A 24,916-nucleotide genomic window follows, 5' to 3' on the forward strand; every position below is an offset into this window, starting at 1 on the left:
AGCTCTATTACATCAAGGATGACTATCTTATATGAGCTAACAAGCTTTGTATTCTTGATTCTTCTCTTTGTTTGTTACTTTTGCAAGAGGCTCATGGAGGAGGACTTATGGGACACTTTGGACGCGACAAGACATTCGCCACACTCTCCAAGAACTACTTTTGGCCCAAGATGTTTTGAGACGTCTCCATCTAAACCAACCGATGCTCTATATGTCGCAAAGCTAAGTCTAAAGCTCAATCCCATGGTCTCAAAACATGGGAAGATATTAGTATGGACTTTGTGCTTGGTTCGCGAAGCACGCAAAATGGCAAAGATTCCGTATTTGTTGTTGTGGACCGTTTCTCTAAGATGGCACATTTTATTCCATGCAACAAGATAGATGATGATTCAGATGTTGCAAATCTCTTTTGTAGGGAAATCTTGCGTCTACATGGAGTGCCCAAGACTATCGTGTTAGACCGCGATGTCAAGTTACTTAGCTACTTTTGGAAGACGCTATGCGCCAAGCTCGGAATCAAGCTCCTATTCTCTTCGACATATCATCCACAAACCGATGGCCAAATGAAAGTCACAAACTGGACGCTATCTACTCTCCTACGCGTGTTGATCAAGAAGAACATCAAGGAGTGGGAGGAGTGCTTACCCATCGCCAATTACGCTTACAACCGCACAAGGCATTCGACTATCGGCAAGTACCCCTTTGAGGTCGTCTACGGTTTCAATCTGGTGTCCCCATTGGACATTCTACCGCTACCTCTGGAAGACCGCATCAACATGGACGCAAGTGCGTGAGTGAGATATCTCAAGAAGGTGCATGAAGATACAAGGAACACAAGCGAGCGCCAAGTACACCGCCCCGGGACCAAGCTCAACATCAACAAGCACCCCATGCTATTCCACATTGGAGATCTTGTGTAGCTACACCTTCACAAGAACCGCTTCCCCAACGAACGCAAGTCCAAGCTTCTACCTCGAGCCGACAAACCCTTCAAGGTGATCCCATGCTACTACAACAATGCGTACAAGATCTACATACCACGCGACAAGTACAACGTGAGCGATATCTTCAACGTCAAGGATCTCTCTCCATACCATGGTTATGATGTTTTTGATCCGAGGTTAGATCTTTCCCAGGGGGTGGGGAGATGATGCGAAGCATCCTACGGTCATCCCCATGGACCTACCTTCGTCTGCATGACACCACATGGACCAATAGCTCGAGCATGGGCTATCAAAGCTAATGCGAACTTGCTCCTCTTCGAACTAACACATTCCACATGTGAGACATGGTTAATACCTCAAGCAGAGACCTTGTGTGCGATCAGGTACTTGGAGGGAAAGCATGAAGCAACTACACCTAATGGACAAGATGGCGAGGACAATGAGTGCGAGGACCAAGAGGAAGAGCTGCCAGGAATTTACAGCCACCAGACGACCGGAACTCGTTGGACGTCCGATTCCTGGAAGTCCCACCAGCCAGAAGGCCAAGCCAGTGAGCGCTACAGTGTCCAGACGATCGACAAGGACCGGACATCGGACACGCTCCAGCCACCGGACAACCGGCCATCTTCGGAAATCCGGCACATCCATCACAAAAGAAAAATAACAGAAATCCGAAGTCCACCAGATGATCGATGCACCGGACATCCGACCGCCTTCGGATATCCGGCACCACCTGATCAGAGCCAAAATGTCGGAAGTCCGAGCATTACCGGACGTCCGGACCGTCAAGCCACCGGACAATCGGTAACGGTCGGACGTCCGACGCATGTGTGTGCAAAGTGTCTCAGGTCGAAGCCCATGTACCCCTTCGCCCCTCCCCCAACGTTTTAGGGCCAGCATTGTGATAGCTCACTTTGGAGATAGAGCCTTGCTCATCCACTTGTACCCCTACTCCATTGGATACCAAGGCCTCCTAGGAGAAGATCCCCCAAGTGGATTCAAGACCCCCTTGTGGGAATATCCCCTAGTGGATTCAAGACCACTTTCCTCATAGGATTGGGATGAACTTGTTACTTTTGTACCCTCCTTTGTTGTCCTTGGATCTTTGTTACCTCTTTGTATATGTGGATCTATGTGATTGGATCAAGTCAATTTGAGCGTTTCCTCTTGTTTTTTCCCTTGTGTTCTTTGTGTGTTCTTCGGGAATCCCCCTCCAAATCATGAAAGATCGGCCCCTAGGGTTCCACCCTACAACAGATCTCCCCCTATATCTTCGAATCCAATCATGCATGATCATAAGATATTGACGAATTTGAATGCAGGATGAAAATTAGTGTATGACGAAATGCAACATGCATGAGCATACACTACAAAAAAAAGACACATCCGTGACATTTTGGGCCGAACAATATTTTTTGTCATGCTTATGACACTTCTATGACGATAATTATGACAAAACCCAGTATCATCATAGATGTGGTGGGCTCCTACTATGACAAAAAATCATGACAGAAAATGGGCTTTTCGTCTTGGGCGGGCCGGAGACGCACCTGCTGACATTCTTTGGGCTGTCCATGAAAGAAAAAATCATGGTAGAAGCGAGGCCGAGGAAATTTTTTGGGAGTTCCCGGTTACGGTTGGTGGTCAGGGCCGAGAGATGCACGGAGGTTTGCGCGTTTCTCTCGTACACATACGCGCGTGTGTGTGAGGCGTTGCGCTCTAACTGAACCCAAGCGAGGCGTTGGGCTCTAACTGAACCCAAGCGATTGCACTAGCTACGTCACTGAACCCCGATTGATCCCTTGCTGTTAACTGAACCAGAGTGATTCCTTCGCTACTGCTGCTAACCGAAGCCGATCGAAGCTACCTCTTGATGAACAGTCCCCGGTGAGGGTTGGATGAACAGGATCCCGTGGTAGTAGAGGCCGTTGCCACTGGATGAATAGGACCCTGATCGAGGAGGTGGGGGTGGATGAATAGTAGCCGGTGGAGGGCTAGTTGAACAGGACCCTGTGGGGGATGGATGAACAGGACCCCATGGAGGGCTGGTTGAACAGTAGCCGGTGGAGGGCTGGATGAATAGTAGCCCGTGGATGAACAGTAGCTGGTGGAGACAGGAGGAAGACACGGTGGATGAACAACGCAGGTGGAGGCTGAAGGAAGTCGACGGTGGGTGAACAGTAGCCCGTGGAGTCCCGTTTTGCAGTACGCCACACCCCTCCGATGAACAGGACCCCAATTTTGACCGTAGCGCTCCAACACAAGTCCATTTCCTCTGTTTTGCGGTACGCCACACCCCTCCCGATCAACAAGATGCCGTTTTGACCGTAGCCGGTCGAACATAAGGCCGTTTCCTCCGTACTGCGGTACGCTAGACCCCGTTTCGGCTGTTCCGTCCAAGCCGGTTGGCTCCCGTTGAACATGACGCATTCCGACCCAGTCTGTTGCCTCCCGATGAAGAGGACATTGTTTCTCTGTTCCGACCCAGCCGGTTGGCTGCCCAATGAACAGGATGCCGTTGCTGCCGTTTGTTGCCTCTCCATGTACGCAGGCCCTGGCCGTACGTATGTGCGAGAACGCGTTCGAGCCGCCACCCGTATGTACGTACGTGGCATATTTTTGGCATGTGGCTATACGTACGTGTACACAGTTTAGAAGGGATTGCCTGAACTACTACGTTGGGGGCTCTACTACTACACGTGCCGCTGCTTGCTCGGCCACGGTTCATCGTTGCAGAGAGACCGATCGACCAGTATGTACGTACATGTTCGCGACCAGAATGACAACGCTACGTACGCTTTGACCAGGAGGGTCCCGGCTGTCAGGGAGGATAAGGAGGCACTTCCTTGCGTGTGAAGTTATTGATGGTGGGTCTGAGCTGTCAGGGGGAGGATTCATTTTTTTGCGCCTAATATGGAGGCACTTTCCTTGCGTCCGGAGATATAGCTGGTTGGTCCCAGCTGTCAGGGGGGAAACATTTTTTTCGCAAAATACAGCTAAGCCAAAATACAGAGGCCCTTTCGGTAGGTCCCTGCTGTCAGGTGGATGAATCATTATTTTGCGCGTAATAAGGAGGCACTTCCTTGCTGCGGCCATGGACCCACCTGTCAGCCTCTCCACGTATAGTCCTCTTCCGATGTAAGTCGTTCCTTGACCACGTTGACCACGCCGCGCTGAGAGCACCAAGGCGGTGGACGACGATGAGGCCTAGGAAGGGAATGACCCAGAGCTGGGGAAGACTCGATAGTTGTTTCCCACGCGGAGGGGCGTACAAGGGTTTACTGGTTGGGCTACAGTGTGAGGCCGCCGTCGCCGGAGAATAACAGCAGGTCTGGGTGAGTACAGGGATGGCCAGGCCAGCGATGGGAGTAGGGTGGGGCAGTGAGGCCTGTGCGGTAGCAGCCAACCATGGGAGGCAGGAGCAGGCGGCACGACCGGCGCTGGTTTGGGTGGCTGGAGCAAGAAGACCAGAGGTTGAAGAAGCACTACGACCGTTGGATGGACATCGTACGGTCACTGGAGCTAGAATTGTTCATATTGACTAAGTTGACAAAGCCCTCCGTCCGTGTCAACTTAGTAGGCCCACAAGTCAGCCTCCAGCTATGGTGGGTCCTAGATAGCAGGGGAAGTATTCATTTTTATGCATAATAAGGATGCACTTCCTTCCGTGCGAAGATATAGCTGGTGGATCCGAGCTGTCAGCGGGGGAACATTTTTTTTGTGAAATACAGAGGCCCTTCCGATGGGTCCCTGCTGTCAGGTGGAGGAATCAATATTTTGCGAGTAATAAGGAGGCACTTCCTTGCGTGCGGTCGTGGACCCAGCTGTCAGTCTCTCCACGTACAGTCCTCTTCCGATGGATGCCGTTCGTTGACCATGTTGATCACGCTGCGCCGAGAGCACCAGGGCGGTGGACGACGGCGAGGCCTAGGAAGGGAACAACCCGGAGCCTGGGAAGTCTCGGCAGTGGTTGCCCACGCGGTGGGGAGTACGAGGGTTTACTGGTTCGGCTACCGTCGCCGAAAAATAACAGGAGGCGTGGGTGAGTAGAGGAGTGGCCTGGCCAGCAATGGAGTAGGGTGGGGCGGTGCGGCCTATGCGGTAGCACAGCCGGCCACGGAAGGCGGGAGCAGGCAGTCCCACCGGCGCTGGTTTGGGCTGCTGGAGCAAGAAGATCAGATATTGAAGGAGCACGATCAGATATATACACACACAATAGGAGCCTCTCCTACTGTCTTTCCATTAAAAAAAACATCCAACGGTCACTGCTGCTAGAATCGTTTGTGGACTAAGTTGACAATGCCTTTCGTACATGTCAACCTAGTAGACCCACAAGTCAGCCTCCAAATCTGTCCCAAACAGCATACGACCCAAAATTTCTAGCCAGATTCAAATTAATTTAAAAGCTAAACATACCTTAATTTAAATCCAATGAAATTTTACCTGCACAAAACAATGAATTTTAAAATTTCAAAATCCGAAAGAAAAAAGTATTTTGGAACTAATTGCCTGTTTGCTGTATTTTTTTGATTTTACAGCCCATTTCTTATTACTTATAGCCCATTTCTTAATACTTATAGCCCATTTTCTGGGCAAGCCCGAATGTATCCCTCCTCGTCTTGAAAGATTTCTGGCCCAGCAGGGCGTAGAAAAGCAAGTAGGCCTATGTTGGTTGTTCTGCAAAAAACAAAATAGCTGGGGTAGCCATTTTCAGAAAGGAAAAAAAACTGGGCTGGTCATGTGGTAAACATATGAAATAAAAGCCTGGGCTTGATGGGCCACAGCTCCCGCACAACCCAGTTGATACCCTTCTCCATCCCGAAAACAAAAAAAATATTACTGCGCGTGCTGCTGGGTCCCGGGTGTTTGCCACTCCTTGTGCAATTATCTCGCTTATTGACTACGTTGACAGTGGCGTGCGACCCAGATGTCAGGAAACCATCAGGAGGAACCCTTTTTTCTTGTAATAAAGGAGGAACTTGCTTGCCTACTGCCATGATCCTGGTGGGTCCCTACTGTCATCCTCACCATGTACAATCATCTGCTTATTCCTCTCAGTTGTTGACCATGTTGACAACACCGGAGGGCGGCGCCGTGGTGAGCGAACCAAGGTGGAGGACGATAGTGAGGGCTCGGACGGGAACGTGCAGGAGCCGAGGAAGATGCGCAGAGTTTTAGGGTGCGATGTGGACATGGTGCATGCACGGCAGCACATCCAGCCGTGGGAGGCGGGAGTAGGCAGTCCCGCCGGCGCTGGTTTGGCTTTGGCGGCTGGAGGAAGAAGAGACTGAAGAAACACGACAGCCGTTGAATATCAATCCAGCGGTCAAGGTTGGCACAATCATTTGTTGACTAAGCCGACACCAAGTAGCATACTTTTATATATATAGGAAGAAAAGAAAAACTGGGCTCATTCGCCAGATAACATTCCTGAAACTATGTTCGTTTAATCTTGCGTCGCAACTAAAACTGTGAGGAAAATGCGTTCGTCTGCCGTCCTCCTCCCAGGGAACGTTCGCCACATAAGTGACTAGCACCCTTGGTTTTCAACCGAGAGGTCTTGGGTTCGAGTCCCAGGAACCCTCAATTTTTTCCTCCTTCCTTCCTCGCAAAAAAAGAAAATCAAAGACTTGAGAAGGCGTACAGAACAAGCTAGTGTACCAGTAACGAGACTTTGCTGAGTTTTAGAAAAAAGAGAGACGTGCTCCTGTAGCTAGTTCGAATCCAAACCTAGACTATGACTATATATGGTGCTATGCTACTCTGCAAATAATGAAACTGACATATCCAACGTTCGCTTCTCCTCTTCTCTACTTACTCTGCCTAGCATCAGAAGCTCTGGCCGCAGCAACCATGTCTGCTGGCGGCTCGTCCACCTGCTCTTCAACAGGCAACAACCATATATGCGCCAAGTCGCCACCTGTACCATCTCCTGTGGGTCTCATCACACCCCCGCCGCCACACGCACCGCAGCCGGTTGCTCATCGCAACCCGCTGCCATTGGTGTGGTGCCACTGCTGCAAATCACACATAGTCATCCGCCGCTTCTCAACCACGATCCTCAACCCTTGCCGAGTCTTCTACAAATACCCGAATCATGGGGTAATAATATGTTTAAGTGTTGTTCCGCTGCTTTCAGTTACTGAATTTTTTAATAGTTTGGTTGATGATCTTCCAATTTGATTCATGCAGAAAAGGGAAGATTCGTGTGATTTGTATTTCTGGGAAGTTGCTAATGTGGGGGAATGCAATTACGCTGATTATTTGGTTAGCTGGGGAATCCCAATACCTGCAGGTTGGGGTGTTGGACAAGTAACTAAAGGAACGACAGAAGAGAAAGATGCAGAGCAGAAGGTTAAAGATGCAGTTCCTCTGATCATGGCCAAGCAACAGCTGTGGAACGACCTTGTCAACAATGAGGAGATGAAAGAGCTTGTGAAGATAATTGGCAAAATCGATGTGCTTTGTAGGATGATTGTCTCTTTATTTGCAGTGTATGTAGCACTCGTGATGTATTCAGTGGCTATGACATGACCTCTTTGCTGAAACTAGTAATGAATGAAACCTGTTTAGCAGGCTGGGCGTAGTGTTGTGAACATCTAATGATTTCTATTAACGGAAGTCGGGGGGTATCCCCTTTTGCTCATAAATAAATAAATAGCAGAGGCCCTTTTGCTAATAAATAAATAAATTAGCAGAGGCCCTGTCGGGTTAGCTTTGTTCCCATTCGAAGATGCCGAGCAAATTGCAGTCCAACAACAAACTATGTCATCAAATACAGGTTTCACAACCAAATATGAGTACAACTAAACAACAATGTCATCATGTTTTAGTCGTCATACAATCACCAAACACAAATCAACATACATAATAAGTGATGTTCTCACAGCAAAATACTAAACAACAAGTTCATCAGGTTTCAGTTGTCGTAGCAATCACAATTTCACATAGTAGATAAAAATACGTCTTCTGACAGGCAAATACGACAAAAGCAATCTAATCATCATCCGCAGCAGCAGCGTCAACATCTTCGCCATGTGTATCAGTTTGAATCGTAATTCCCCCCAATGTCATCATCTTCTTCATCCTCAGTGTCCTCGAACGCTGGCGTCTTATTGATCAACTCTCGTATGTCCATAGCCCGACAAGCAATCTTTTCGCCAGCGTCATTGACGTGATGGTTCTCAAAGATATTAGGAGCATCTGTGGAATCTTCTACATCAGGAGCAGTGTAAGCATCATCTTGTTGTGCAACTTCATTAAACGAATTCCTCTACTCAAACCTTTGCAATACTCTGCAGTCATCGTTACATGCAAATGCGCCTTCCAGGAAAAATATCCATGTTGCTTGATTTGCCAAAATAAAAGGCTCGTAGGTCTGGTACGTCGCCTTGACATTGATGGATTTGAAATAATCATCAGCTCTGGATTTTGCAATCCTGGAAAACAGGTTATACCAACGACAGCACAACAAAACCACACACCGATGAACCTCAAAACTAGAGATATACTGCAACTGAACAATGTCTGTTATGTTATCATACATTTCAGTTATCTCTTTGCCGTACTTATCCTTGCTCATGATGGCACAGTTTTGTGTCTTCCTGCCTTCGTCGCGTGCAAGGGTGTTGTAGCGCACATCTCTAACAACTCAAGATTCATAATGTCTTACCCGAGTATCAGGACTCATTGCTAGTGCGTAAAGGGCATTATTAACTGCCTGCCCATCCTCCCGCATCTTCTTAACCTATGGTTAGAAAATAGATGAGCTGATCATCTTATGTACTCAATATATTAAAAAAACTGACAGTGCAATTCAAAAGCTTACGTGGCGCTTGAACCATTTTGCAAATCCTGCCATAACCAGTTTGTCAATGTTTCTTGGATTTTGCGGAAGTAACTCCTTTTTGTAGATGCTGCACAACATAGTGATCGCGTTAAACATCTAAATATATAAGAATGTGCTGCAAGTTTAGTAGATTACGATGTATAAATGTCACGCCCAATATGCGATACTATCCTAAAGAGACTCGAAGGTCCCACCAAGGATGGAACCGCATATTGACATGCTTTGGCAAGGTGGATATCATTACATCAACATTACATAATAGATGGGGATACATACAAAAGGCACAAACGCCCCAAGAATACATCATACATAAGATCATCATCCGACTACGGATGAAATACAAACATAAGCTCAAACGACATCCACCTTGCTAGCCCAGGCTGCCGACCAGGAACCTAACCCAAGATCGATGAAGAAGAAGAACTCCAACACAAGTAAACATCGCTCTTGCGTCATGAGCATCGCATAACCTGAACCTGCAACTGTTGTTGTAGTAATCTGTGAGCCACGAGGACTCAGCAATCCCATTACCATGGGTATCAAGACTAGCAAAGCTTAATGAGTAAGGAAGGGGTAAAGTGGTGAGGTTGCAGCAGCGGCTAAGCAAAGTATGGTGGCTAACTTACGAAACAAGAGCGAGAAGAGGAGCTTAACAAGCGGTCGTCAACTAGTAATGATCAAAAAGTGATCCTGAACTCCTACTTACGTCAAACATAACCCAAAAACCGTGTTCTCCTCTCGAACAACCCCGAAAAGAGGTAATCACGGTTACGCACGTGGTTGGTGTATTTTAGAAGAGTTTACTTCAAGTTCACTACAACCGGATATTAACAAATTCCCATCTGCCACATAACCGCGGGCACGGCTAAGTTTATACCCTGCAAGGGTGTCCCAACTTAGCCCATCACAAGCTCTCACGGTCAACGAAGGATATTCCTTCTCCCGGGAAGACCCGATCAACCTCGGAATCCCGGTTACAAGACATTTCGACAATGGTAAAACAAGACCAGCAAGACCTCCCGGCGTGCCGACACCCTGATAGTAGCCGCGCGTATCTCGTCTCAGGCCACGACCGGATGAGCACTACGTACAACTAAAACCAGCCCTCAAGTCTCCCCGAGGTGGCGTTGCAAGTGGCTCTAGTTCGGACCAACACTTGGAGAAGCATTGGCCCCGGGGGGGGGCTAAAATAAAGATGACCCTCGGGTTAATTACTCCCAAGGGAAAAGGTATAGGTGGTAGGTAGGCAAATGGTAAAACCAATGTTGGGCCTTGCTGGAGGAGTTTTATTCAAGGCGAACTGTCAAGGGGTCCCCATAACACCCAACCGCGTTAGGGACGCAAAATCCGGGAACATAATACCGATACGACGGAAACTAAGGCGACAAGAGTGGAACAAAACACCAGGCATAAGGCCGAGCCTTCCACCCTTTACCAAGTATATAGATGCATTAATAATATGAGATATTGTGATATCCCAACATAAACATAATCCAACATGGAGCAATCTTCATCTTCACCTTCAACTAGCAATGCTATAAGAGGGGCTGAGCAAAAGCGGTAACATAGCCAAACAACGGTTTGCTAGGAAGGGTGACAAAGGTTAGAGGTTCATGGCAATTTGGGAGGCTTGATAAGCAAGTGGTAGGTAACGCGGCATAGCGATAGCATCGAGGCAACTAGCATAGCAATGATAGTAATGAGATCCAAGGTGACGGTCATCTTTCCTGAAATCCCGCTAGGAAGAAGAACGAGTCCATGAAGAAGATGAAGCCACGTAGACGAACCAATCGTAGACGAACGAATCCTCACGATCACAACGAAACATGAACTAACGAGAAGGAGCACAACCAGAAAGAAGCAAACAACATGGTAAACACACAACACATAAACATGACATGATTCTCAACCAAGTATGATGCATGACAAGGCTACATGAGGTTACGCATGGCAAGAGATGATGCATACAAGAACAACACATCAAAGCAAGTTTAAATGAGGCCGGAAACAATATATAACAATTCCGGTAAGTCCCCATATGCAAATATCGAAATTGGTCCAGATCTGAATAAACCTTATGTTCAAGTTGTTAAACAGCAAGTTAAGATGCACCACGATGATCTATACGAAATTCTAGTCAAGTTACATATAAAGTTCATTTAATTTGGAGCTACGGCCTAGAAGATATGAGCAAAACAAGTTAAACATGTCATTGATACAAAATGCATTCAAACATCAAGCAAACACACTCAAAACATGGATGCAACAAGGTAACATGAAACTACATGCAAAACTAAGAAAGTTTCATGTAGAGCAGACTCAACACGGAGCAACGGTTCAACACATACACATGAAACAAGTTTAAAGGGCAAGCTGTCCAAAACAGCAACTAGGCAACTTTCAAGTATCAAACAAACATGCTACAACACCTCAACATGAAAACAAATGACATGGAAGTGATGTACAGGTGAATAATTACAAAACATGAACACTGAGCTATCTCCAGAAATCACTAGAACATTCTCAAAAGGACATGTCAAGATTGCAGATAATAACAGTTTCACAGACTTGGCAGAATTTCACTAGACATGACAGAAATAACATCAGGTTGCAAATTTTAGAGCTATCAAACGAGATGCTACAGGAACTTATAATGACAACCAAAGGTATGGCATGCTAGTACTAAAAGCAATTAACAAAACTCCCTTACTGAACTTATTCCAAAGATCAACAAAAAAGATGGTAGCACCCATGCAAACATGGCAAATGATATGGCAGATTCAGACGGTGAAAATAACAGCACATGGGAGGAACAACAATAAGTAGGCATGTTGGTGAGCTTGTAGAACTCCCTACAGAGGATTACATGGCATGTTAAGTCAACCAACAGTAAAAAGACATGTTGATGAAGCTAAGAATGGCAATATCAAGTTCATAGGGTGCATGGACCACTAGCAAAACACATGGCAAAACTGAACTTAATGTTAACAGGGCTGGCAGCAACATTATTTAGCAATTTTAGTGCAAGATTACAGTAAGCTACAACAGGCTATAAATGCAACCAAAGCCAATTATTGATAGAGCATCACATGCATAGCAAAACATCCTTAGTGAACATCTCCATATTATTCATATATTAACTGGTAGAATCAAGCAAAGATAGCAACATGATATAACAGTTTCAGCATTGATAGAACATTAACAACAAGTAGCCCACTTCACAAGCTTGATGCACTCACTACAGGGCAAAACAAAATACAAGTCTTGCACCAAGGTAAAGATGGCATGTAGATGCTTCACAAACATGTAGACATCATCCTCATAGGATGCACACACAAAATGCAACAAAAATGGCAAACCATCAAGTTATAACAGTCTCAGCAGGTTAACATCATATAGCACTCTTGCAACGATGATTAGGGCAACAATATGAACTCTAACAGGCATGACCCAATGGAACAAAATTAAGAGCATCTCATGATGAACAGTTTAGTATATTATGCACTCAAAACGGAGTAGTGTGCAAGAAGTTATAGCATGACGAGCAGGCGGCGGGGGTTGGCGCGGCGGAGGCGAGGCGCCGGTGGAGAGGCGGCGGCGCCGGGCGGAGCGGGCGCGGGCGCGCGGGGAGCGGGAGGCACGCGGCGGCGGACGGGCTTCAGGGGCCCCGCGCGGGCCGAGCGGGCCGGCAGCGCGCGGCGGCGGAGGACACCACTTGGCAGGCGGTGAGTGGCTACGGGCGGCAGTGGGATCTCGTCCGGCCCGGATCGGACATGTCCGGCGGCGGAAGAGAGGTGGAGCTAGGGTTGGACTGCGAAATTTTCGGGGAGGGGCACAAATATATAGGTAGAGGGAGCTAGGAGAGTCCAAATGGGGAGCGGTTTTCGCCCACACGATCGTGATCGAACGATCGAGAGCATGGAGGGGGTTTGGATGGGCTAATGGGCTATGGTGAAGGGATGCTGGGCTGCAAAGAGAAGAGGTTTTCGGTTAACGCGGTTAACCATTGGGGCATCAAACGACTTCCAAATGGAAAAAATTTGACAGGCGGTCTAACGGTGATGTCCCAAGGCCACTTGACAAATCTCGGTCCATTCCGAGAATGTTTTTATGCCACTCACGAAACGAGGTCTAAGAGGTGCAACGGGCGCGTGTGGGAGTGTCGGAACGCGAAACAGACAACGGGGCAAAGGACCGGATGCAAGTTTTGAAAACATGAGGATGCAATGCAGATGATGACCTGGCAAAATGCAACACGCAGGCACATGACATGGCAAGGACGGCGAACAACTGGAAGATACCTGGCGTATCGAATCCGGGGCGTTATAATAAGCCGCAATACTTAGCACTTACTCTATATAAGGTAGAATCTCAGGACAATTATTCAACACAAACCAAACCATTTTGTCCAAATCTTTAGGTTTGCCGTCTTGTCGACTCTTCCCTGTATCTCAAACAGAACAATCGAATACATTGAGCTCGGGATTGTCTTCACCCACCTCTTTGCTAAGCTCATCAATTGTTTCAATGTATTTTGAGCAGAATGTCAACGCTTCTGTAGCAATGTAGGCCTCTGCAATGGAACCCTCAGGTCTTAGATCTATTCCTAACATAGCCCTTGAAAATGCCTAGCCGCCTTTCAATAGGGTACATCCAGCCATACTGTACTGGACCTCTAAGTAGTGCCTCATCAGGTAGATGAACAACCAAATGCACCATCACATCAAAGAAGGCTGGAGGATATATCTTCTCAAGGTCGCATAGGATAGTTGGTATCTTGTCTCTAAGACGCTCCAAAGCATCTATCCTGATATTTCTACTGTAGAGTTCCTTGAAGAATTGTCCCAACTCTGCAACTGCTCTGTATAAGTCAGGGCGGCCCAATCCTCTAAGGATAACAGGTAAAACCCTTTGAAGTAGGACGTGGCAGTCATGAGTTTTCAACCCTTGTACCTTGTTTCCATCTGCACCGACTCTCCTTTCAGGGTTGGAAGCAAATCCATGTGGGAATCTCACACGTGACATGACCTTGCAGAATTCTTTTTTTACCTTGTCCAAGACGTACACAGCTGGTGCCATATCATGTGGTTTACCTTCATCTTCCACCTGCAAATCCTTTCTGATACCCAAGTGTGTCAAATCAATCCTAGATTTTAAGGTATCTTTCGTCTTGCCTTCAATATTAAGAAGTGTGCCAATAATGCCATCACATATTTTTCTCGATGTGCGTCACATCAAGATTATGCCGTAGATCCAAATCTTTCAAATACTCTGAGTCCCACAAAGTGGACCTGTGGGTAAATAATAATCTCTCTTTTGCCCCGCCACGCTTCCTTTTCCTGCTACCATTATCAGGATGGTTTCCTGGTGTAATGTGCCTGCCCTTCTCTAATTCCACTTGCAACTCATCAACGGTTAGCCTCTTTGGCGCATCACGTTTTAATGCTTTGCATTGAACACATGTCTTCGGTATTTTGTAGGACACGACTTGTCCTTGGGAAGGAAACAATGGTGTCCAATGTAACGGAACTTGCTAAGTATTGCGTATGACAGCGGATTCTTGTCACAGCGAACACATGCATTGTAACCATGTGTCATTTGCCCTGACATAGTGCCCAAAGCCGGATAATCATGGATGCACCAAATTATAACAACAAGCAGAAAGAAATCAGCTGGTGGTCAGCTATATAGGTCTCGAGTGAGAACACCCCTCCATAGCTGTTGAAGTTCCTCCACAAGAGGCTCCATGAATAAATCAAAATCCTTTCGAGGACTTTTTGGACCTGGGATGAGCAAGGCCATCATGTAGTTTGATTCTTTGGTGTAGAAATTTGGAGGCATGTTGTAAGGGATAACAAGCACTGGCCACATGCTATATGTGGCGCTCTGGTGGCCAAATGGGTTAAATCCATCTGAAGCTAAGCCAAGTCTAATGTTTCTCGGGTTAGCAGCAAACTTTTTATGTTTCTGATTGAAGCTTTTGCAATCACTACCATGAGATGGATGGCTCATTACATTCTGATCTCTGTACTCCTGGTTCCTAGAATACACAGTACATCCTCTCTTGTTTCAGCATCATGAAACAACCTCTGCAATCTTGGTATAATTGGAAAATGTCTCAGAACATTATGAGGAATTCTCTTCACAGCATCACATCTTTCCATCTTGATGATTTGCCTTTTGGGAATTTACTTAAGTTGGCATAATACTTCCGGAACAGAACACAATTATTCTTAAAACATGGATCATATCATATCCAATTCCAACTGCACAAAGGAAATTCTTCATTTTATTGTAGGTGTGGCAGCTCAGACGCATCTGGGAAAGATTTGCGGAAAGCAACCAACATCCCATCGAATGATTTGTTGGTCACCCGGTCAGATGTCTTCGCCTAAAGACAGATGACCATGGCTGAGAATACTGACAGCTTATTTCCTGGGGTGACAGCCACGTTACATTGTTGCAACATGCGGGCCCACCCTTTTTCTTCTGTAGGTGAAAGTTCACGAAATGCGCGAGCATTTCGTAGCATTGTTTCAATGTTGGTCAAACTCACTAGCTCCGCCACCACCTCCTCCTCCTCTTCCACATGAGCATCAGGTAGATCAAGATGGTGATCTGCTGCTTCCACATAGTCGGTAACATTGACGTTCACAGCTTCACTATGATGAACCCACCTAGTATATGTGACCGACATCCCATACAAGTGTAGATGATTTTGCATAGTTGAGTGGGGTCTTGTAACTGAATTCATACAACTGCTACACGGGCAGAGCACATCTGATTTTGGACCACCGTACTCAGCTATGATAAAGTTCATGAAGTTTTTAACCCCCTCGACATATGCAGCAGAGAATCTTCGAGCAGAAGTTATCCAAGTCCTGTCCATCTGTTAGACATACAAATTAGTTCTTCTACTAGATATTACAGGAAAAACATATATGCTTTTTTATGAAGTCCAGAAAAAATACCTAGGTCGATGTCTAAAGCTATGGCAATATATTTGGACAAGCAGATCTAAGTAATGAAATATGTGTAAAGCTAATTTAGCAAACAGATTTGAGTGCTAAATTATGGCAGGCTGTTTCAGCAGTCAATGAAGCCGAGCACACAGCCATCGAAGGCCATCTCAGCAACAAAGATCGAGTATAAAACAGTGTAGAGCTATTTCACCTAACAGACTGGCTACTAGACCATGGCAATCTGCGTCACAATAAATATATGGCAGGATATTATAGAAACTAATCGGGCGTGGTATGCCATCTCAGCTAATTGAGTGCAGAACAGGGCAAGGAAGCTTCTTAAGTAGAGCATATTGACTGTAAACTATTTCGGCAAACAGTGAGATTAACAGCGTCTATTAGCTAACATTTAGCGCTACTCCGACATGCATGGGGCTTCAGTCTAGAATGCGCGTACCGTGGGAGAAGCTGACCGCCGTGCTTCTCCACAAGAACGTCGCAAGCGGTGGGGGCGCGGCTAGAGGACGATAGTCTACGAGAGCGTAATGTGGGAGCGAGAGGATCGCCGTGCGTCCCCTCGACGAACCGTGGAACCGAAGTATCGGCACAGCGGGAGGGTGGCTTTGGCGGAGCGAATGGAGTGGAGGGGGCCGGGCGGGAGGGGGTTTGGGCATTATTAGTGGCTAGTTGGCCGAAGGGAGGTTGAATTTGGGATTTGGGAGAATTTTGGGGAGGGGAATTTTCGCGCGGTAGGCGCGGGAGTTTGGCGCATGGTCGGTTTCTCCAAGTGCGGTCCCACGTGTCAGTGAAGAGGCAAGCCGAAGCGCGTTCCGTTTGCATGAGCCGTGTGCAGGACCGACCGTGTGAGGGGTGCAATGCGACTGCGACAGGCGTGCTATGAGTGTACCGCATTTTTTCCTTTTAAATTTGGTGCTTCGCGCGATCCATCGATACTACTACTAGTAATCCGATAATCCCGACTAAAACGGCGCGGCTGGGTCTTTTCCCACGCGATATGTTGGGAGGTTTCATTTAGTTGGTGTTTTTAGGACGAGTAATGCTACACCTACGTAATCCCAGTTACGTAATTAACGTAATGTGAAATGTGTGGGCTGTTGATTGGAGATTGGGGGGAGAGGGAGGAGCCCACCACCATGAAAATCAGGGGGGAGAGAGAGGCAATTTACGTCAACCCTTTCATAGGTTCCCCTAGATGTAGAAAGATGTGAAATGCGTGAATGTGCAGTGGACGTACTATTGGAGTGCCTAAGAAAAATTGTGCATGTAGACCCTATGTGTTTATTTACGTCACATGTTAGCTTTGTCTCGGGTCAAACCTTCTAAGTTTATACACACAAAAATGAATCATCATTCCATATATTTTCATACTCCTACAATATATCTTACTATTATTGTGAAAGTTCATATACACCGGACGAGATTCAGGCAAACACGGCAGATTTTCATTACATTTCGAACTTTTATAGGACAGAAAATAAAAGAAACCCGACCCTAAACCTTTTCTACGGCGGCGACCGACGTCCTCCATCTGCCATCTCGATGTACGGGGGCGGGGTTCAAGACCCGTGAAGTGAAGGTGCGGTCTCCGGCGAGGAAGGGTAGAACATGGGAGACGGACCGGCTAGTTGGCACACCATGCCCTGCCGCCTCCCATGCCATACTCATCCTCGGAGGAGTCCCCGACCTCGGCGGTGCCGGTGGATGTGAGGTCGATGATGATGGACATGGATGGTCCGTCGCTTCACCTGCCACATGCGCCGCCGAACATTGGACGGCGGCAAGTAGGACGCGTGGCTGACGATGCTCCCGTCGTCGGCCGCCAGCATGGCCACCGCTTGTGCGGTCGCGTCCGTGTCCAGCTATGCCGCTATTATGTTGCGAGCGGCGACTTGAGTGAGGGCGGCGACCTCGAGCTTCATCCCCAAAGACAAGCTCTTCTGCAGAGCGTTTGTGCTCGCGGTCATGGTGGATGTGGTGCGAGGTAGTAGGAGGATGCGCTATGGTGTGGAGTTCAGCTGGGTGTTGCTGCTTTAAGTAGCGCATTCTGGTGAGGCCAAGCGTCTGGGTCTGTCATTAAGTCGCTGGAGTTGGTTCCTCGGGCACCGAGCCTCTTAATGACGGCATACGGATGGACGACATGAATGTGGGCAGCCAGCGCCGGCTGGGAACGCACCGCGCCACGGCGCGAGGGACGAGGGTTTTTGGTGTGCCAGGGTAGTCAGCTGCGGTCGTGGCAACGTTGGAGATGCCCTTTGCTCACATGCGATCCCCACATATCATTGAAAAATCAAGACGACCCGGCATGGTCTCAGGTCCTGGGGATGCAGTTGGCGCGCTAGAACACTCCGCGGATGCGTTGCGGCGCGCGCGCACTTCGTCGCCCCGTGCATCCTCGATGAGCCGGGTGTTGATCTGCTAGTCGTGCCACAGCACTAACGCCACCCTCGGCACCCTGAAGTCGACGGGGTCCAGCGACGATGAGCGTGTCTCTCACCGCGGTCGCCGTGTCCAGAGGTGGTGCAGAAGCTACGCCATGTTGCTGGCCCCCATGACTCACATGAACGGTTGCCGGTGACGAGGAGGTTGTGGGCCAGCTCTTCCATTGGACTAGTCTGCGCCACATCATCCTAACAGGTGTGCCCCACATGTCGGTTTCCCTGTTTTCCCGGCCAAATTCGAGCGTCATTGCTCCGCGTTACGCATTAGGCGCAGAACATGTGGTTTTTGTGCCCTGGTTCAAATGTGGTACTGTACCAAGTTGTTACCCTAGCCCCAAGTGTGGTGGTTTTGGGTACGGTACCACCCATTTCCTTTTCAACTAGTGAAGCGTAACACTTGATTAAGTTGTCGGATGGTGTGCTAATGTAGGTGTCCGACTGTTTGAAGGAATAATTGAGGTGTGCCCGGTCCGTGCCCACATTTAGGGGTCCAACTTACCATGTTCCGGCAGTAGTAACTATATACTAGTCCCTGCGTACCCTCTCTGTTTTTATTTGCTCCGCATTTTAGCTTTGCTCAAAGTCAAACTTTGTAAACTTTGACAAAGTTTATAGACAGAAATAATAACATATACAATAACAAATCAATACCATTAGATTCATTATTGAATATACTTTCACATCATATAGATTTGCTATTGTAAATGTTCATATTTTTTCTATAAATTTGTTCAAATTTTATGAAGTTTGACTTCAGTAAAACCTAATATGCAGAGTAAATAAAAACGGAGGGAGTATCTTACTCCCTAACCAAGACGGAAGGGAAAACGAGACAACTGAATGTTTATTTGAGCCGTTCAAGTATAATCATGTGGCGTTGCTTATTTCTCATTCCTCTCCAAGCCTCTTCTCCATCGATCATGCCGCCCTCCGGTCGAGTCCATCCTCCTGCATGCCTCATTTGAACATTCCGCCGAGTATCATTCGCATGAGGGCCTAGACCATGCTTGTATTTCCAATGTTGTAATTTCTCTGACATGCATATAGACAAACGGTTTGTTTAAAGTTTCACTTTGCCTCCACTACATGTTGCTTCCCATCTTAGTTTTGACATCCCATTCGGTTCATGCCCCGACACATCTTGACGAGATCGATTGATGTTGAGAGATCAAGTGTGTGTCGTGCAAGGAGATAAAGGTTTGGTGTGTTTCTATGATAGAAATGACCCAGGGGGTCTTTGTGGATCGGAGGGAGTATATTATACGTTCAAAAGCGAAACGAACGTACTGTACCCACCCTAGTCCTCTTTCAATCGATCTTCGGACCCCAAACCGAGAGAGAACGAGTGGGTGCATGTGTGATACCTAAGGCAGATTCAAAATTTTGAACCGGTCACCATAGCATCGGCAAATCATATATATATATATATAAAGGGTATTCAATGCTCGTTTCCTTTTGAACATACAATATACCCCCTCCAATCATTTATAGTTTACATATAAGTTTTATGTGTAGTCAAAGTATCTCTACTTTGATCAAAGTTACAGAAAAAAGTATCAACATTCAACAACGCCCAATCAATATTGTTAGATTCGTAAGCACTCCTAGATTTGTATTCAAATAGAGATGGTCTCCAATTTGTTTTCAAACACGTGAATGTGCTTGTTCTCGCACATGCTCTTACAGGAAAAAAGGAGGACTGTGAGGCGGAGGCTCAACTCGACGCGGAGCGTGCGGATGCGGCTGCCATCGAGGCCCTGCTGCAGGCGGAACCGGATGTCGTGGATGTGAACCGGGCGGCGAAGGCTCAACTTGACGGAGAGCGCACGGATGCCACTGCCGTCGAGGCCCTCCTGCGGGCGGAACCGGACGTCCTGGAGTTGAACTGGGCGGCGGAGGCTCAACTCGACGCGTAGCGCGCAGATGCCGCTGCCATCGAGGCCCTCCTGCAGGGGGAACCGGACGTCCTGGACTTGAACCGGGCGGTGCTCACGTCCGTGCAAAGCGCCCACATGCTCCGTGCGAACGAGTAGCTGGAGGCCGAGGACAACCACGGTGCGGAGACACACGTCGGCAGCTATGGCTGGTTCGCGCCAGCAGCCAAAGACGATGAGGCCATCTCGTTCCGCGAGCAGTGATAGTTTTTCTTTATGTTGCTGTTTTTAGGGATCTTTTGCTGTGTAAAAACATATATTTATGCAAGTCGCCTGACTTTCATCATTTGGGCCAGTCGACCATTTCAGGCGGTTGGATGAATATCCTACGTCTCCGAACCCTTCTTCTTCCCCAATAGACCACCGAACGGGTCGTACAGATCTTCCCCAATATGCGGTTGGATAAACATACTGTATGGACAAAAATTATGTGTCAGCGGTAGGATGGCTGAGTTTGGTTTGATCACATGTGGTAGCACGTGTTAGTGAGGGTGCGTTCCCTTGATTGGGTTTGCGGCATGCAGGAGCGACTTTGTGAGGGTGCGGTGCGACCGCGACAGCCGTGCGCAAGTGTACCTTCTTTTCATTTTAAAAACTTTAGGCAAGCTTGGCAAAAATGTGTGGCGAAGTATGGCAATGCAAGGCCTGGACCCAAACAGGATACAAGTACGTACATACTAGTTTTGTTAAAAAAGAAAGGCGGGGTTTTGCTTCGCGGGATTGATCAATACAAATCCTTGTTTGACGTGTCAATTAATGCGTATTTTTTTCTCCAACGCCCAAAGAGCTAACCATCTCACTCCTCATTGCTTGATTAATGCAGCGCCATGCAAACCAACCTTCTCACTTCCGCATGCATCCAAGGGTATATTAATGTCCTTGGTTGCTAGTACGAGGTAAACCCCATCAATTTTGCCTCAATTAGTGTTAGTGGCCTTCTGAAAATTGTAATTTTGATACTGGCCTTGTGTACAAAAAAATGGAGGTAGTAACTATTTGACTTCCTTCCCCATTGCGGTGACGTCGATGATATCTCGAACATTGTGGTTTGGCGAAGTGCATTCGACGGAGAAAACCATTGAGGGAGACCACGGTAAGTCGTTTTCAAGTGCCGCCTGCAAGCCGAGAGAACCGCCTTCTTTGCATCCAGGAAGTCCGTTGAACCAAAGGACGCGTAAATGTACTAGTACTGCACAATAGCGTCGTCCGTCTAGCTCAGTGCAGTAAGGTGGTTTCTCGAAGGAGACGATGGAGAAGTGGAGCTAGCAAAGAGTGAAATGATGGTTGCTTTGTCCGTGCTTTGTGATTTGATGCCTCACTGCTTTGTGATTTGTGATAGAAGGGACAGGGGAGTAGACTCTGTGCTCTATACTGTACATGCGTCCAAGCATGGGAGAAAGAGGAGAGAGGTTGCATTTTTCTATTCCTTCAATCAATCAACCAGGGAGCTTCGGTTCCATCTTTTTGGTTTTGGTAGCACCGTCCACAATGGTTCACATCGATGCCAAAAGATATTTTCACATTTGGCTACACATTGTGGATGCCCTTAACCGTACCACTTGGTTTTGCTCTTGTGTGCTATCTATACAAATCTCGATTATATTGATCTAACAAATTATAGTATCAAGATTAGTAAAAAGGAGGTGATTTTACCGCGCAGAAGGTGGGGGAGGTTTCTTATTTTTAGAGGACGTTGGCCTGGCGGTTTGCTAACATGCGGTCCCACGTGTCAGTGCTTTACCAAGCCGATCCGCGTCCCACATGAAGCAGAACAACGGCAGAAGCAACACATGGTTAACTTGAAGAAGATGAGGGAGAAGCGGATTTAGCAATGAGTGAAATGATGGTTGCTTCGTCCCTCCAACTTCTTTTTTTAGCATTACTTCGTCCCTCCAACTTAACTGCGGGAGAGGTGCAGCTTTGTGATTTGACGCCTCATTGCTCATTACTACACCGGGGCCATGACTGGGGTGCTTCACCCCTGCTGCTCTGCACTGTTATCTCGGTATGGCACGTGGACCCGGTTGCTTGATGTCCCACATGTCGGCGAAAGGGACTAGAACATTTATGAAAGCAAGCGCTCCACTCTTACGACGGAGGAGTACACGACACGGCGGCCCAGTGAACTGTTACTTGTACTATACTACTACTATAGTTTTGCTGTTTCGCACGATCCATCGATACAAACCTGATTAAACAGGCAAGGGCGGGATTTTTCCCGCGCGGTAGATGATACTAGCCATACATTTCAAAGGCAATTTTAATGTATGCAAACTGAATAATTCAGTAACAATATGAGATCTTGTAAAACTAAAAACACATATGATTTATTGTGTTAGAGTGTAGCAGTAGTGCTGTATTGTATAGTTGTTAGATGTAACATGCGAGAACGTGTAGAGATGTACTTTTTGAGGGCCCACAGAGAAAAATTGGGCATAAAGTGGATTCAAATATTTGTATTCGTCTTCATAGCATTTGTAACTCATATCTACAGTTTGTACAATAGACATGAATTCTTGTTCGCTCTTACGAAACTAGTACAACAATAATGGGGTGGCGTGCGCCAATTTAGGCACTGGCATGTTGGCCTACTCGGCTCCACAAAGAGAGTGAGAGAAGAGATAAATACACGGGCGGTCAATGTATTTCAAGCGAAAAGTGCAATACGGTCACCGGACTTCAGAATACACTCATTACGGTCACTATAATACGTTTTGCGGTGATTATACGGTCACTTGCTCACCGTTCAGCATCGGATTGCACTCTGTTGACCGGCCAAATAGTCTGCGTGGCACTATGTTGACTGGTTAAATTGACCATGTTCCTTGTGGGTCCCACCTGTCAGATCGCATAGGAAAGAGGTAAGATGAACACAAATTTAAGCAGGCGCGACAAGACTCCAACCCGTGCGCGGGAACCACCTGGTTGTGTATGTGTCTGTCAGGGCCTAATGTGTGCGCATGCACGTGTAGGTTGAACACTTGAGCGTGAGAGTGTGTGTTGGTCGTGTGGTGTGTGCATGTGTAACGCCCACGATGCGGCTATATCTCCCACGTGTCGAGGCACGACTTAGAGGCATAACCGCATAGTGGTTTTGTCGCAAGAAGGGTCATCTTCACACAATCCCATGTAATGAACAAGAATGGGATAAAGAGTTGGCTTACAATCGCCACTTCACACAATACATAAATATCATTCATACATCATCCAAAATACAATCATATAGACCGACTACGGTCAAAATCCAGATGAAAATAAGACAACCCCAAATGCTAGATCCCCGATCGTCCCAACTGGGCTCCACTACTGATCATCAGGAAAAGACACATAGTAACGACCACGTTCCTCGTCAAACTCCCACTTGAGATCGACGCCATCATCTGCACTGGCATCGTCGGCACCTGCAACTGTTTTGGTAGAATCTGTGAGTCATGGGGACTCAGCAATCTCACACCCGCGAGATCAAGACTATTTAAGCTTGTAGGAAAAGGAGGAGTAGTGAGGTGGAGCTGCGGCGGCAAAAGCATATATATGGTGGCTAACTTGCGCAAATGAGAGCGAGAAGAGAAGCAACGGAACGGACCTCATCTAACAATGACCAAGAAGTGATCCTGAACACCTACTTACGTCATACATAACACAGACCGTGTTCACTTCCCGGACTCCGCCGAGAAGAGACCATCACGGTTACACACGCACTTGGTGTATTTTAACTGGGTCAAGTGACAAGTTATCTACAACCGGACATTAACAAATTCCCATCTGCCTCATAACCGCGGGCACGGCTTTCAAAAGATATTACCCTGCAGGGGTGTCCCAACTTAGCCCATCATAAGCTCTCACGGTCAACGAAGGATAAACCTTCCCCCGGAAAGACCCGATCAGTCTCGGAATCCCGGTTTACAAGACATCTCGACAATGGTAAAACAAGACCAGCAAAGCCGCCCGAATGTGCCGACAAATCCCGATAGGAGCTGCACATATCTCGTTCTCAGGGCACACCGGATGAGCAGTCCGTACAACTAAAACCAATCCTCGAGTTTCCCCAAGGTGGCGCTGCAAAGGGCTCTAATTTGGACCAGCACTCAGAGGAACACTGGCCCGGGGGTTTAAAATAAAGATGACCCTCGGGCTCTAGAAAACCCGGGGGAAAAAGGTATAGGTCGCAAATGGTAAAACCAAGGTTGGGCCTTGCTGGAGGAGTTTTATTCAAGGCGAACTGTCAAGGGGGTCCCATAAATCACCCGACCGCGTAAGGAACGCAAACTCAAGGAACATAATCCCGGTATAACAGTAACTAGGGCGGCAAGAGTGGAACAAAACACCAGGCATAAGGCCGAGCCTTCCACCCTTTACCAAATATATATATATATATGCACTAATTAAATAAGAGATATTGTGATATCCCAACATATCCATGTTCCGACATGGAACAAACTTCAACTTCACCTGCAACTAGCAACGCTATAAGAGGGGCTGAGCAAAAGCGGTAACATAGCCAAACAACGGTTTGCTAGGAAAGGATGGTTAGGGCTGACATGGCTAAAATGGGAGACATGATAAAGCAAGTGATAGGTAGCGAGCATGGCAATAGAGCGAACAACTAGCATAGCAAAGATAGAGTGATTTCGAGGGGTGGTCATCTTGCCTGCAAGATTCTCAGAGTTGTCGAAAGCTTGATCCTCGTAAGCGTACTCGACAGGTTCCTCGTTCACGAACTCGTCTCCCGGCTCTACCCAAGACAAGAACACAAACAAACGGAACCACA

The sequence above is a fragment of the Aegilops tauschii genome, chromosome 7, assembly GCF_002575655.3.
Source record: "Aegilops tauschii subsp. strangulata cultivar AL8/78 chromosome 7, Aet v6.0, whole genome shotgun sequence".
NCBI lineage: Eukaryota > Viridiplantae > Streptophyta > Magnoliopsida > Poales > Poaceae > Aegilops > Aegilops tauschii.